Here is a 15887-nt window from a genome sequence, read left to right as displayed (position 1 = left end):
AAACAGTTGAGAAGGCGGCAGGATCAGCGTTACAAGGTTGCAGTAGTCGTCTTTGCTACATTGTTGCGGTTTTGCAGGAGTCCTGAGCAGTCAGTGGTCGATTCCGTGGCAGAAGGTGAAAAGAGAGATGCAGAGGAACTCTGATGAGCTCTTGCATTCGTTATCTGAAGAATTCCCCAAAGCAGAGACCCTAAATAGCCAGAAAAGGAGGTTTGGCTACCTAGGAAGGAGGATAGGCTAGCAACACAGGTAAGAGCCTATCAGGAGGAGTCTCTGACGTCACCTGCTGGCACTGGCCACTCAGAGCAGTCTAGTGTGCCAGCAGCACCTCTGTTTCCAAGATGGCAGAGGTCTGGAGCACACTGGAGGAGCTCTGGGCACCTCCCCTGGGAGGTGCAGGTCAGGGGAGTGGTCACTCCCCTTTCCTTTGTCCAGTTTCGCGCCAGAGCAGGGCTGGGGGATCCCTGAACCGGTGTAGACTGGCTTATGCAGAGATGGGCACCATCTGTGCCCATCAAAGCACTTCCAGAGGCTGGGGGAGGCTACTCCTCCCCAGCCCTGACACCTTTTTCCAAAGGGAGAGGGTGTAACACCCTCTTTCTGAGGAAGTCCTTTGTTCTGCCTTCCTGGGCCAAGTCTGGCTGGACCCCAGGAGGGCAGAAACCTGTCTGAGGGGTTGGCAGCAGCAGCAGCTGCAGTGAAACCCCGGAAAGGTAGTTTGGCAGAACCCGGGTCTGTGCTAGAGACCCGGGGGATCATGGAATTGTCTCCCCAATGCCATAATGGCATTGGGGTGACAATTCCATGATCTTAGACATGTTACATGGCCATGTTCGGAGTTACCATTGTGACGCTATACATAGGTAGTGACCTATGTATAGTGCACGCGTGTAATGGTGTCCCCGCACTCACAAAGTCCGGAGAATTTGCCCTGAACAGTGTGGGGGCACCTTGGCTAGTGCCAGGGTGCCCACACACTAAGGGGGTTATTCTAACTTTGGAGGAGTGTTAATCCGTCCCAAAAGTGACGGTAAAGTGACGGATATACCACCAGCCGTATTACAAGTTCCATAGGATATAATGGACTCGTAATACGGCTGGTGGTAAATCCGTCACTTTTCCGTCACTTTTGGGACGGATTAACACCTCCTCCAAAGTTAGAATAACCCCCTAAGTAACTTAGCACCCAACCTTTACCAGGTAAAGGTTAGACATATAGGTGACTTATAAGTTACTTAAGTGCAGTGGAAAATGGCTGTGAAATAATGTGGGCATTATTTCACTCAGGCTGCAGTGGCAGCCCTGTGTAAGAATTGTCAGAGCTCCCTGTGGGTGGCAGAAGAAATGCTGCAGCCCACAGGGATCTCCTGGAACCCCAATACCCTGGGTACCTCAGTACCATATACTACGGAATTATGAGGGTGTTCCAGTATGCCAATGTGAATTGGTGAAATTGGTCACTAGCCTGTTAGTGACAATTTGTAAAGAGAGCATAACCACTGAGGTTCTGGTTAGCAGAGCCTCAGTGAGACAGTTAGGCATCACACAGGAAACACATACAAATAGGCCACAAACTTATGAGCACTGGGGTCCTGACTAGCAGGGTCCCAGTGACACATAACAAACATACTGAAAACATAGGGTTTTCACTATGAGCACTGGGTCCTGGCTAGCAGGATCCCAGTGAGACAGTGCAAACACCCTGACATACACTCACAAACAGGCCAAAAGTGGGGGTAACAAGGCTAGAAAGAGGCTACTTTCTCACACAACCCCCCCCCCCAAACGAAGGACAATAAGGCTAACCTTGGCCAGTTGAGACTTTATTGTCTAAGTGGTGATAAGTAGAGAGTAGCTCTGCAATAGACTGGTTACTCCCTTTATCATCCACTATATGGTTACTTCCCTGTGGGGATGTAAACCACCCTGTTTGAATTTTTTAGCTAAGCAACAGTGTGAATATATATTTTCAGCGTTCCTATCAGTAAGTTTTAGTTTAGAACAGTGGGAATTATCCACTGGACCTATTTCTAGTGATGAGAATGCCAGACAGGGATGCTGTCTCAGTAAAGCCATGGCTGGGCAAAAACTTTGTCCATATGGCTGGAAGAGAGAACAGGGATGCTGTTTCTCTTTAGTTGGAGCAGGGCAGGGATGCTATCCTATGAGCTCCACATTAGGGCAGGGCCGCTGTCCTAAGTGTTGTGAGGCAGTGCAGGTTTTCTGCACTAAAGTTTCTCTGGGAGGGTTGGTGGGATGCTCCATGTTAACTACAATGGTGGGTTTTTCACCAATATTAGTTATCCCACAGAGAGGTACTTCTACCTCAGGGAGTACAGCTATGCCAGCTGTTGATTCCCTTGGTATAGGTGCCACCCTAGGAGAGGTTTCTCCCACCACAGGAATGGTATCCTGTATGGTAGGGTGGTTAGGGGATACTGTGATACCCTTTTTACCTGTTGTTGGAGAGGGGTCCTGAGTTTTCAGGCCTTCTCTCCTTTGCTTTTTCATTTCAGTAGAAATGAGAGGGAACAATTCCTCAGGGATACTCAGTATGGCTGCATGGGTATAAAACTCTACATCAGCCCAACCTGAGGCCTCTAGGTCATTACCTAAGAGACAGTCTACAGGTAAGCTAGGTGATACCACCACCTGCTTAGGGCTAGTAACTCCACCCCAACTAAACTGAATTATAGCTAAGGGAAGAAACTTAGTGGAGTTATGGACATCAATAATGTTATACTGTTGTCCAATGATGTGTTGTTCAGGAGGCACTAGGTTTTCAGTCACCAAAGTGATACTGGCACCTGTGTCCCTGTAGGCCAAGGCCTCAACACCATTTATTGAAACTGTCTGCCTGTACTTATCCATTGTAAGGGGACAAGCAGCCAGTGTGGCAAGGCCAATGCCACTAGGTGTGACAGAAACTGTCTTGGGACTGACTACCCCCGTTTCTATGATGGACCCATAAGTGAACCCAACTACACCCTTAGCTTGACTGTTGCCAGCAGTCCCACCACTATTACCACTACTGCTAGGGGCACTAGAGCTTGATGTATTAGTGGTGGTAGGCTCAGGGGGTTTACCTGTACAGGACTTATCCCCTGGCCTATGGCCTCTATTTTTACACACAAAGCACCAAGGCTTTTTAAATTGTGTAGGTTGTGAAGAAGAGGAAGAATTTGTTTTCTACCCACCCCCTGAAGAGTGTTTAGGATTTGAAGAAGGATCTTTGGTTTTACCCTTATCCCCATGCTTATCCTGAGATTTCTCACCATCTTTCTTCTTGCCATCCTTGTCACCCCCTGTTTGAACTTTTCTGTTGACTCTTGTTCTGACCCATTTGTCTGCCTTCTTTCCCAATTCTTGGGGAGAGGTCAGATCTGAGTCCACTAGATATTGGTGTAACAAATCAGACACACAGTTATTCAGAATATGCTCTCTCAAGATTAGATTGTACAGGCTTTCATTGTCAGAAACTTTACTGCCATGTAACCACCCCTCCAAGGCCTTCACTGAATAGTCAACAAAGTCTACCCAGTCTTGTGAGGACTCTTTTCTGGTTTCTCTGAACTTAATCCTGTATTGTTCAGTGGTTAAGCCAAATCCATCCAAGAGGGCATTCTTCAAAACTGTAAAATTATTGGCATCACTTTCCTTAACAGTAAGGAGCCTATCCCTACCCTTTCCACTGAAAGATAGCCATAGGATAGCAGCCCACTGCCTTTGAGGGACCCCCTGTACAACACAAGCCCTCTCAAGTGCAGCAAACCACTTGTTAATGTCATCCCCCTCCTTGTAAGGGGGAACTATCTTATGCAGATTCCTAGAATCATGCTCTTTCACAGGATTACTATCTGTAATACTGCTGCTGCCACCGTGGGGTCCTAACCCCAACTTCTGCCTTTCTTTTTCTAAGTCTAAAGATTCCCTGTCTAGAGCCAGCTGTTGCTGTTTAAGCTTCAGCCTGGTCTCTTCCACTCTCAATCTATTGAGTTCCCTTTCTAACAATCTGTCATCAGGGTGGGTGGGATGGGCTTGCTTAGACACAGAAGAATGGTGTGAATGAACAGAGGGAGACCTATCCCTAACAGTTGGCACTCTAACAACCTGGCCTGCAGGAGTGAAACTCCTACTGTGATGAGAACTCACATTAGTACCAGCCTTGCCAGGTGGCCTGCTAAGGGGCAGGTTGGAAAGAATACCTTCTAACATTATTGCTGGAGCTACCCCAGAGTCAGAATTTGAACCAACTGCTAATTTCTCACCTGAGGTGCTACCTAAGGACTTATCATTTTCAGTGAGCATATTAATCAACAATTCTCTAGAGGGATTCTTCCCTACCCCTAAACCTCCATCAATGCAGAGACTCCTTGCACCTTTCCAGCTAAGGTGGCCATAAGCAGTGCTGGCCAGATCCAGAGTTTGGCCTGTACCAGACATGATAGAAAAGGGTTTAAGGGACAGAAAAAGAAAGAAAAAGTTTCCGAACTTTTTAAGGAAAAAAATATATATATTTTTCAACTTTTTAGAAACTTTTTGAAAGTTTAGAGGTACTTTTCAGCACTTTGCAATAGAGTAAGAGAAGAAAAGCAAAACTTTTTGGTTAGGTGTACATACACTGAACTTGTTTTGTATATTTTTCTCTTATGAAAAGTACAAAATGACAAAGTGGTAAGTAGTTGCAAGTACTTATCCCACCGCTGCACAACCAATGTAGGAGGCTGGCCTGGCTTGTAGTGGGTACCAAGGGGAACTTACACTTTGTACCAGGTCCAGTTATCCCTTATTAGTGTAGAAGAGGTGTCTAGCAGCTTAGGCTGATAGAAAAGGTAGCTTAGCAGAGCAGCTTAGGCTGAACTAGGAGACATGCAAAGCTCCTACTATACCACTGGTGTCATATGCATAATATCATAAGAAAACACAACACACAGATATACTAAAAATAAAGGTACTTTATTTTTATGACAATATGCCAAAAGTATCTCAGTGAGTACCCTCAGTATGAGGATAGCAAATATACACAAGATATATGTACACAATACCAAAAATATGCAGTAATAGCAATAGAAAACAGTGCAAGAAATGTATAGTCACAATAGATTGCAATGGGAGCACATAGGTATAGGGGCAACACAAACCATATACTCTAGAAGCGGAACGCGAACCACGAATGGAACCCAAACCTATGTGAGCTTGTAGAGGGTCACTGGGACTGTAAGAAAACAGTGAGGGTTAGAAAAATAGCCCACCCCAAGACCCTGAAAAGTAGGTGTAAAGTGCACCTAAGTTCCCCAGAGAGCACAGAAGTCGTGATAGAGGAATTTTGCAAGGAAGACCAACACCAGCAATACAACAACGATGGATTTCCTGACGAGAGTACCTGTGGAACAAGGGGACCAAGTCCAAGAGTCACGATCAAGTCGGGAGTGGGCAGATGCCCAGGAAATGCCAGCTGTGGGTGCAAAGAAGCTGCCACCGGATGGTAGAAGCTGTAGATTCTGCAAGAACGAAGAGGACTAGAAACTTCGCCTTTGGAGGATGGATGTCCCACGTCGTGAAGAACCTTGCAAAGGTATTCCCACGCAGAAAGACCGCAAACAAGCCTTGCTAGCTGCAAGGGTCGCGGTTAGGGTTTTTGGATGCTGCTGTGGCCCAGGAGGGATCAGGATTTCGCCAATTGCGTGAGGAGACAGAGGGGGCGCACAGCAAGACAGGGAGCCCTCACAGAAGCAGGCAGCACCCGCAGAAGTGCCGGAATAGGCACTACGAAGAAGAGTGAACCGGAGCTCACCCGAAGTCACAAAAGGAGATCCCACGACGCCGGAGGACAACTCAGAAGGTTGTGCACTGCAGGTTAGAGTGTCGGGACCCAGGCTTGGCTGTGCACAAAGGAAATCCTGGAAGAGTGCACAGGAGCCGGAGCAGCTGCAAATCACGCGGTACCCAGCAATGCAGTCTAGCGTGGGGAGGCAAGGACTTACCTCCACCAAACTTGGACTGAAGAGTCACTGGACTGTGGGAGTCACTTGGACAGAGTTGCTGAGTTCCAGGGACCACGCTCGTCATGCTGAGAGGGGACCCAGAGGACCGGTGATGCAGTCTTTTGTTGCCTGCGGTTGCAGGGGGAAGATTCCGTCGACCCACGGGAGATTTCTTCGGAGCTTCTAGTGCAGAGAGGAGGCAGACTACCCCCACAGCATGCACCACCAGGAAAACAGTTGAGAAGGCGGCAGGATCAGCGTTACGAGGTTGCAGTAGTCGTCTTTGCTACTTTGTTGCGGTTTTGCAGGAGTCCTGAGCAGTCAGCGGTCGATTCCGTGGCAGAAGGTGAAGAGAGAGATGCAGAGGAACTCTGATGAGCTCTTGCATTCATTATCTGAAGAATTCCCCAAAGCAGAGACCCTAAATAGCCAGAAAAGGAGGTTTGGCTACCTAGGAAGGAGGATAGGCTAGCAACACAGGTAAGAGCCTATCAGGAGGAGTCTCTGACGTCACCTGCTGGCACTGGCCACTCAGAGCAGTCCAGTGTGCCAGCAGCACCTCTGTTTCCAAGATGGCAGAGGTCTGGAGCACACTGGAGAAGCTCTGGGCACCTCCCCTGGGAGGTGCAGGTCAGGGGAATGGTCACTCCCCTTTCCTTTGTCCAGTTTCACGCCAGAGCAGGGATGGGGGATCCCTGAACCAGTGTAGACTGGCTTATGCAGAGATGGGCACCATCTGTGCCCATCAAAGCATTTCCAGAGGCTGGGGGAGGCTACTCCTCCCCAGCCCTGACACCTTTTTCCAAAGGGAGAGGGTGTAACACCCTCTCTCTGAGGAAGTCCTTTGTTCTGCCTTCCTGGGCCAAGCCTGGCTGGACCCCAGGAGGGCAGAAACCCGTCTGAGGGGTTGGCAGCAGCAGCAGCTGCAGTGAAACCTCGGAAAGGTAGTTTGGCAGTACCCGGGTCTGTGCTAGAGACCCGGGGATCATGGAATTGTACAATTCCATGATCTTAGACATGTTACATGGCCATGTTCGGAGTTACCATTGTGACGCTATACATAGGTAGTGACCTATGTATAGTGCACGCGTGTAATGGTGTCCCCGCACTCACAAAGTCCGGGGAATTTGCCCTGAACAATGTGGGGGCACCTTGGCTAGTGCCAGGGTGCCCACACACTAAGGGGGTTATTCCAACCCTGGCGGTCGGTGTTAAAGCGGCGGCCAACCCGCCAACAGGCAGGCGGTAAAAAAAATGGAATTCTGACCCTGGCGGGAACCGCCAACGCAGCCCGCCACTTTAACACTCCGACCGCCACGGCGGGACAAACAAACAGCGCGGCGGTCACCACCAACAGACAGGCGGCAGACAATGTACCGCCCACACTATCACGACCAATCCGCCACCTTTTCCGGTGCGGGAGCCCCGCCGATAAAAACACGGCGGAAACAGACTACGAACGGGAAAACGCTCACCTCTATACACTCCACGAGTAATCTGGACAGCATGGAACCCGAATTAAACATCCTACCAGCTATTGTCTACCTGCTCCTCTACCAGGAGCATGAACGCCGGCGCAGACGACAACGGTGAGTACTGCACCTACGACACAGAGGAGGGGGGAGTAGAAAAGGTTATGGGCACATACATACGCGACACACCCACCCCCCCACCCACCTCCCAAATCCCTACACACCAATGCAGAGCAACAAGTCAGAGTGACACCCCCTAAACCCCCCGGAATAATGCAAAGACAAAATAAATTGATCATTAAAATTGAAGTATATTATAGCATATTTGAAGTGAAGTGAAATATGAAATATCTAAATAAAATATATTACAACATGAACAATATATACATAGCCCAAAAGTCCGGCACATATTGGCTACCTTCCATTGTTCGTGGGCCAATGTGCATAAACACATGGGCAAAGCCCACACACGAGACCCGATTCCATTGGAGAGAACACTGCTGGGGCATCAGATAATAAAACTACAGGCACCTCAGGGGGAAGGGAAGGGGGGGCACCTCAGCCACATGAGTCCACGACACCAGATCCACGAGGGGCGCCCATGCCCACTGTACCATCCTGGGGAGTGCAAAGCCACAGTCTCTCAAGTCTCTACAGTGGGTGGATTGCCCACTGTACCATCCTGGGGAGTGCAAAGCCACAGTCTCTCAAGTCTCTACAGTGGGTGGGTTGACCACTGTCACATCCTGGGAAGTGCAAAGCCACAGTCCATCAGGTGGATTACAGACTCCACTGGTTATGGAGGAGGCATGTTGGCCAGAGTGCTTCGTGAAGCCCTGCCCAACACAGATCCGGCCCTGCCAATGGGCCAGCGGTGCTTAAAATGAAGGGCCCAGTGGAGCGATGCTTGACAGAAAGGGCCCAGCGGAGCGGTGCTTGACAGAAAGGGCCCAGCGGAGCGGTGCTTGACAGGAAGGGCCCAGCGGAGCGGTGCTTGAAATGAAGGGCCTAGCGGAGCGGTGCTTGACAGGAAGGGCCCAGCGGAGCGGTGCTTGACAGGAAGGGCCCAGCGGAGCGGTGCTTGACAGGAAGGGCCCAGCGGAGCAGTTCAGAGACGGCAGTGCCCAGCGGAGCGGTGCTTGAGATGAAGGGCCCAGCGGAGCGGTGCTTGACAGGAAGGGCCCAGCGGAGCGGTGCTTGAGATGAAGGGCCCAGCGGAGCGGTGCTTGACAGGAAAGGCCCAGCAGAGCGGTGCTTGACAGGAAGGGCCCAGCGGAGCGGTGCTTGACAGGAAGGGCCCAGTGGAGCGGTGCTTGATAGGAAGGGCCCAGCGGAGCAGTTCAGAGACGGCAGTGCCCAGCGGAGCGGTGCTTGAGATGAAGGGCCCAGCGGAGCGGTGCTTGACAGGAAGGGCCCAGCAGAGCGGTGCTTGAGATGAAGGGCCCAGCGGAGCGGTGCTTGAGATGAAGGGCCCTGTTCAGCGGTGCTTGTCACGGCGGGGCCCTGTTCAGCGGTGCTTGTCTTGGCGGGGCCCTGTTCAGCGGTGCTTGTCATGGCGGGGCCCTGTTCAGCGGTGCTTGTCACGGCGCGGCCCTGTTCAGCGGTGCTTGTCACGGCGGGGCCCTGTTCAGCGGTGCTTGTCTTGGCGGGGCCCTGTTCAGCGGTGCTTGTCACGGCGGGGCCCTGTTCAGCGGTGCTTGTCACGGCGGGGCCCTGTTCAGTGGTGCTTGTCTTGTGTTCCTAGGGAACCAGATCTGGCCAATAATTCCCACTCAGTCGCCATCTGACCTTTCGCTAGCGGGGCCCTCCTGTGCTGGAGTCCTGGGCCCGTGGGTGTCCTCCGTCACACCCGAAATGGGGCTGGTGGGGCCCTCCTGGGCAGCTCGCCTGCTGCCGGACTTGTCCGCCCTGCTGCCCTTGCCCTCCTTCGCCGAATCTCTGGGGCCCTTGCCTCCCTTTGTGGATGTGCCAGGTGACGGTGCAAGGGTAGTGTCCTTGGGGGCAGCCGTCTCAGGCCTGTCGCGCCGGCCCTTCCCTTTTTTGGTTCTTTTCCCAGGGGGTGGGCTGGCTGTCCCCTTGCTGCTGGCCGATGTTCCGGCCCTAGGAGCTGGTGGACTCCAATAGCCCTGAACTATGGTCCTAGTAGGTGCAGGGCTTGTGGTGGCTGAGGTGCTGTTTGGACTGTTACGAGATGGAGGGGGTGGGTCAGGTGATGCAAAGAGGTTAATTTTGGAGAGGAAAAACTTTTTAGGAGCAATGGGAAGGGTAGGTGCAGTGGGTATGGGAGTGGAGGAAGAGGATGTGGTTGTAGGAGAGTCAAGTGTGCTGTCTTTGGGTGCAGGTGCTCGTGACGGAGGCTGTCGTGAGGTGGATGGCTGTTGGGTGGGTGGCTGCCTGCGTTTGTGTGGTTTGGAAGAGGGGGTGACAGACACACTGGGAGAGGACACAGGGGACGTGTAAATGGCAGTGGGGGTGGTGACTGCACGTGTGCGGAGTGCTCTGGTGGGTGTGCTGGTGATGGACGTACTGGCTGATGGTGGTGTGCATGCAGGTGTGAGTGGAGACGTCACAGGGAGGGAGGAGGGAGATGAGGAGGAGGGGGACACAGAGGAGGCAGTGGCTGTTGGCATGTCTGCATGTGGATGTTGCTTGTGTGAATGCTTGTGTGATCTGTGGTGCTTATGTCTGGATGAGCTGCCCTTGGGTGTTGATGTGTGTGCAGGCTGGTCTGTAGGTGTGTCTGGGATAGGCAAAGGAACAGGGGAGTGGGACTGGGTGGAGGGAGTTGGAGGAGGGAGGCTGGAGACAGGGACAATGGCTGCCGTCAGTGCTGAGGCCAGAGCGTTGAACGATCGCTGATGGGCAGCCTGACCCGAATGAATGCCCTCCAGGTATGCATTGGTCCGATGCACCTCCCTTTCCACCCCCTGGATGGCATTCAAAAGGGTAGACTGCCCAACAATGAGCATCTCGAGGAGGTCAATGATCTCCGCACTGAGGGCAGCAGGGGTAACTGGGGCAGGGCCTGAGGTGCCTGGGGCGAAGGAGATGCCCGGCTTCCTGGCCGAGCGGGCACGGGGCGAACGCTGAGGGGCTGCTGGGAGGGCGGAGCTGGTGCGCTGGGTGGCGGCTGTACCTGTTGTTGCGGTGGGCACGGATGTTGCCGCCACCACAAGGGAGCTCCCTTCCGAGGACGTGTCGGTGTCGCTGATGTCTCCACGGGTCCCCGTTGTGGAGCTCCCCTCGCCCTCCGTCTCACTGGTGAACTCGGAGTCGGTTGCAGGGCCCTCCGGGGCCATGTGAGATGCAGCTCCCTCGTGCGCCGATGCCACTTCTCCTCCGCCTGATGATGCTAATGCACACATGAACAGGAAAACCAAAAAAAAGGGGGGGAGAAGAAAGAAAGACATGTTGAGTGCATGCATTGGCGGCACCATTGGCAGAGAGGACATACACAGAAGCCCCCTGCACTACACCGTGCACTCGGTGTACACTACTCAATTATTGTGACTTGGCCTACAAGTCTATGGAGGACAACTGCACACATAGGTGAGCCCGGGCCATGGATAGCTGTACTTAGCACCCTACAGAGGTGGGGGGCGTGGGCACAGGGCCATGCCTAACGGATGGCCTACCCTACAGAAACCTTGCCATGTGGCACATGCTCTCATCTGTCGTGCGTTGCATTCCTCATTCGCTCCCCTCCCCACCATCTTACATCCACCCCACTCAACACAGGCATAGCCCATACAACGTGCTCCCTGTGTACTTACCTGTTGGTCTGGAGGACCGTAGAGTAGCGCATACTGGGGGAGGACCCCATCAACAAGTTTCTCCAATTCCTCAGATGTGAAGGCAGGGGCCCTTTCCCCAGTCGCAGCAGCCATTGTCTCTTCCAGACCGAGGTCACAGCAGCACTTGCAGTATAGGTCCTCTCCTGTGGATGATCAGGTCTCGAGTGTTTAAGCAGATAGAAAATGGCGGTCACGCCCGCGGCGGTGCGTACCGCGACCGCCGGCGCACATCGTCATTGGCTCATGAGACCCATAGGGTTCAATGTTAACCAATGCTGCTTTGCGTCGCGGTCTTCGACCGCCTACCGCCACGGTGTGCCACGCCAGCGCATTGACCTCACATCCAATTGTCACACTTCACAGGTCAGGCAGCCGCCATTTCAAGGGCCCACATGGCTTAATTTCTACAGCGTCACACAGGCCTAGGCCTTGCATTGCTAATCATACAAGCCATTCAATGCATAGCGAATCGTGTACTGTGCAAGCTGTGGTTACGTACCTGTGGGTTGCTTGACTCTGTGCTCCATGTTGTCCTTCCTAGGCACCGTCCGCTGGGACTTGCGAGGAGATGGAGGAATCCTCCTGTGTACAGACCGCTAGTGGACCTGTCGACAATGGAAGAAAGACATGTCATACTGACATACAGACTTGACCGAGCCACTATACAGGAACTGTGTGCCCAGCTAGAGCCAGACCTGATGTCTCCCATTCGCCAACCCACAGGGATTCCCCCTCTGGTGCAGGTTCTGTCAGTACTCCATTTTTTGGCAAGTGGATCATTCCAAACAACAGTGGCCATATCATCAGGGATGTCTCAGCCTTTGTTTTCTAAGGTTTTGTCCAGAGTGTTATCTGCCCTGATGAAATACATGCGGAGCTACATTGTTTTCCCTGAGGTGGGCGATTTGGCTACAGTGAAGGGTGATTTCTATGTCCTTGGACATATCCCCAACATCATTGGTGCCATTGATGGGACTCATGTGGCTTTGGTTCCCCCCAGTGAAAGTGAGCAGGTGTACAGGAACAGAAAAAGTTATCATTCGATGAATGTCCAGGTGGTCTGTTTGGCTGACCAGTACATCTCCCATGTAAATGCCAAGTTCCCTGGGTCAGTGCATGACGCATACATCATGCGAAATAGCAGCATCCCTTATGTGATGGAACAGCTACAGAGACACCGTGTGTGGCTAATAGGTGACTCTGGTTACCCCAACCTGTCGTGGCTACTTACCCCAGTGAGGAATCCCAGAACAAGGGCAGAGGAACGCTACAATGAGGCCCATGGGCGAACTAGGAGGATTATAGAAAGAACCTTCAGCCTCCTGAAGGCCAGGTTTAGGTGCCTGCATATGACAGGTGGATCCCTAATGTACTCACCAAAGAAGGTGTGCCATATCATCGTGGCCTGCTGTATGCTTCACAACCTGGCTTTGCGACGCCAGGTGCCTTTCCTGCAGGAGGATGGTCCAGATGGTGGTGTTGTAGCAGCTGTGGAGCCTGTGGAGAGTGAAGAGGAGGAAGACGACGGGGACGACACAGACAACAGGGACACAGTGATACAACAGTATTTTCAGTAGCACACAGGTACGAATCAACCACGCCATTTTACATTTACTTAAAGTCTCCTGCCTCTCTACTGTCTGAGTTTCCCCCCAGTTCCTGTTAACTGAGTTGTAACTTTCCCTTCCGTTTTCAGAGCTGTGGGCCCCACTGCGTGACCAATGCTTTGTTTGCCCATGGACTACAGCTGTGTGACAGTGGTATGTTGTCATCACAATGTAACTGAACATTTTTGCACTGTTATGTCTAATACATTTGTTCAAAATACAAGCAGACTCCAGATTTTTTAAGTGCAATAAGCGATTTTATTAAAGTGCTACATTTAGGAACATGATTGTAAAACGTGATGGGTGATGGTGGAGTAATGTCCATGGCAGAGTCCAGTTTTCAGTCTCACAGGTGCATTGTCCATATGCTTGTGGAAGGATGGAGCAGGGGCAGTTCAAGGTTGGACAGGGTGACAATGTGGGACAGTGGGATGACATCAGGGGGTATCCTTTGCTGGCGGGGGTCTTGGCATCCTACTCTGTCTTCTTGTGAGATCTCAGGGACCACTTGTGGGGTGGTTCTTCTTCTGCAGGAGGTGGGGTTCTGGTGGCCTGTCGTTGTGTGGGGGCCTCCTGTCCACTAGCGCCGGCGGAGGTGGTAGGCTGTTCCTGGTCCATGCTAGTGACAGGGGCCCTTTGTGGTGCCACATGGTCCCGCAATATGGTGACTATCTGGTTAAGGGCCACGACGATGGTCCCCATTGCGGAACTAATGTTTCTCAGTTCCTCTCTGAACCCCATGTACTGTTCCTCCTGCAGTACCTGGATCTCCTGGAACCTGGCCAGTACCGTAGCCATCGTCTCCTGGGAGCGGTGGTATGCTCCCATGATGGAGGAGAGGGCCTCTTGGAGAGTCGGTTCCCTGGGCCTGTCCCCCCCCTGTCGCACAGCAGCCCTCCCAGTTCCCCTGTTTCCCTGGGCCTCTGTCCCCTGGACGGTGTGCCCACTACCACTGCCCCCAGGTCCCTGTTGTTGTTGGGGTGGTGGGTCAACCTGGGTGCCCTGTAGTGGTGGACACACCGCTGATTGACGTGTCCTGGAGACAGAGGCATGGGCCCGCTGGGTGGGAGCTGTGCTGGTGTTCCCATAGGGGGTTAGGTCTGGTGTAGCCTGTGGCTGTCTGTGGGGAACCGACTGTCCCGAGGTCCCCGATGGGCCGGGCTGGTAATCTGGGTCCAGGGAGACAGAGCTGCTGTCATCACTGGGGGCCTCTTCTGGGGGTGGGATGGACATCTCTGGACCCTCCGTGGCGGTGTGGTGGCGTTCGGGTCCTGCAGGGGTATAAGAGTATGGTTATTGCTTCTGTGTGTGGCATTTCGTGTAATGGGTGGGTGGCCGTGTACCCCAGTGCTGGCATTCCTTGTGGGGGCTTTTGTGACAGTGGCTTGTGGGGGTGATGGGTGTGTGCAGTGGGCATGCTTTGGTGATGGGTGTCCATGCTTTGGGGATGCATGCAGGGCTAGGTTTTGGGATGGGTGGGTTGTCATGGTGAGCCATTTGCAAGGAGTTGGTGTGATGGGGTGGGGGTGAGGGTGGGGGTATGATTTGGCATTCAGGTGGGGTGGGGGGAATGAAGTAGTGGAGATTTGACTTACCAGAGTCCATTCCTCCGCCTACTCCTGCGAGGCCCTCAGGATGCAGGATGTGCAATATTTCCTCTTCCCATGCTGTGAATTCTGGGGGAGTAGGTGGGGGTCCGCCGCCAGTCCGCTGTACCGCGATGTTGTGCCTTGATACCATGGAACGCACCTTCCCCCGTAGGTCGTTCCACCGCTTCCTGATGTCGTCCCGATTGCGTGGATGCTGTCCCACAGCGTTGACCCTGTCCACTATTCTGCTCCATAGCTCCATCTTCCTGGCAATGGTGGTGTGCTGCACCTGTGCCCCGAAGAACTGGGGCTCTACACGAACTATTTCCTCCACCATGACCCTGAGTTCTGCGTCAGAGAACCTGGGGTGTCTTTGGGGTGCCATGGGGTGGTGTGGATGAGGTGAGGGGTGGTGTATGTGTTGTAGAGTGTGGTGAGTGTGGTGGTGTATGGTGTTTTGTGCGTGGAAATTGTGTGGGTGATGTTGTGATTTGCCTCTGTGTGATGGTCTACTCTATGCTGTGCTGTCTCTCTCTGTCATTCAGTCGCAATTGTGGTCGTAAGGGTTTTTGGGTGATGTGGGTGTGTGTTTTATATTTAATTGGGTGTGTGGGAGTGGTGTGTGTATGTGTCTCAGGTGTGTGTATTTTGATTTGTCCAATGTGGTAGTGTTTTGTAAAGGTGTGTGTATTTTGACCGCGGCGGTGTGTACCGCCAATGGAATACCGCGGTTGAAAGACCGCTGCGGGGATTTGTGGGTCGGAATGGCATGGGCATATTTCTGTTGGCGTGACGGTGGAGGTTTGGTCATCGCCAGTTTTACGCTGGCCGTTGCTGTGGCGGACTTTTGTTGATGTCGGGTTTTTGGCAGTTTGCCAGTTGTGGGTCAGAATTACCGTGGCGGTTTACCGCGACCGCGGCGGTGTTATGGCGGTCTTCTGACCGGCGGTAAGCGCCTTTTACCACTGAGATCAGAATGACCCCCTAAGTAACTTAGCACCTAACCTTTACCAGGTAAAGGTTAGACATATAGGTGACTTATAAGTTACTTAAGTGCAGTGTAAAATGGCTGTGAAATAATGTGGGCATTATTTCACTCAGGCTGTAGTGGCAGGCCTGTGTAAGAATTGTCAGAGCTCCCTGTGGGTGGCAGAAGAAATGCTGCAGCCCACAGGGATCTCCTGGAACCCCAATACCCTGGGTACCTCAGTACCATATACTAGGGAATTATGAGGGTGTTCCAGTATGCCAATGTGAATTGGTGAAATTGGTCACTAGCCTGTTAGTGACAATTTGTAAAGAGAGAGCATAACCACTGAGGTTCTGGTTAGCAGAGCCTCAGTGAGACAGTTAGGCATCACACAGGGAACACATACATATAGGCCACAATCTTATGAGCACTGGGGTCCTGACTAGCAGGGTCCCAGTGACACATAACAAA

The sequence above is a fragment of the Pleurodeles waltl genome, chromosome 9 (genome assembly GCF_031143425.1).
Source record: "Pleurodeles waltl isolate 20211129_DDA chromosome 9, aPleWal1.hap1.20221129, whole genome shotgun sequence".
NCBI lineage: Eukaryota > Metazoa > Chordata > Amphibia > Caudata > Salamandridae > Pleurodeles > Pleurodeles waltl.
The sequence above is the reverse complement of the archived record's forward strand: the minus strand, read 5'-3'. Positions refer to the sequence as shown.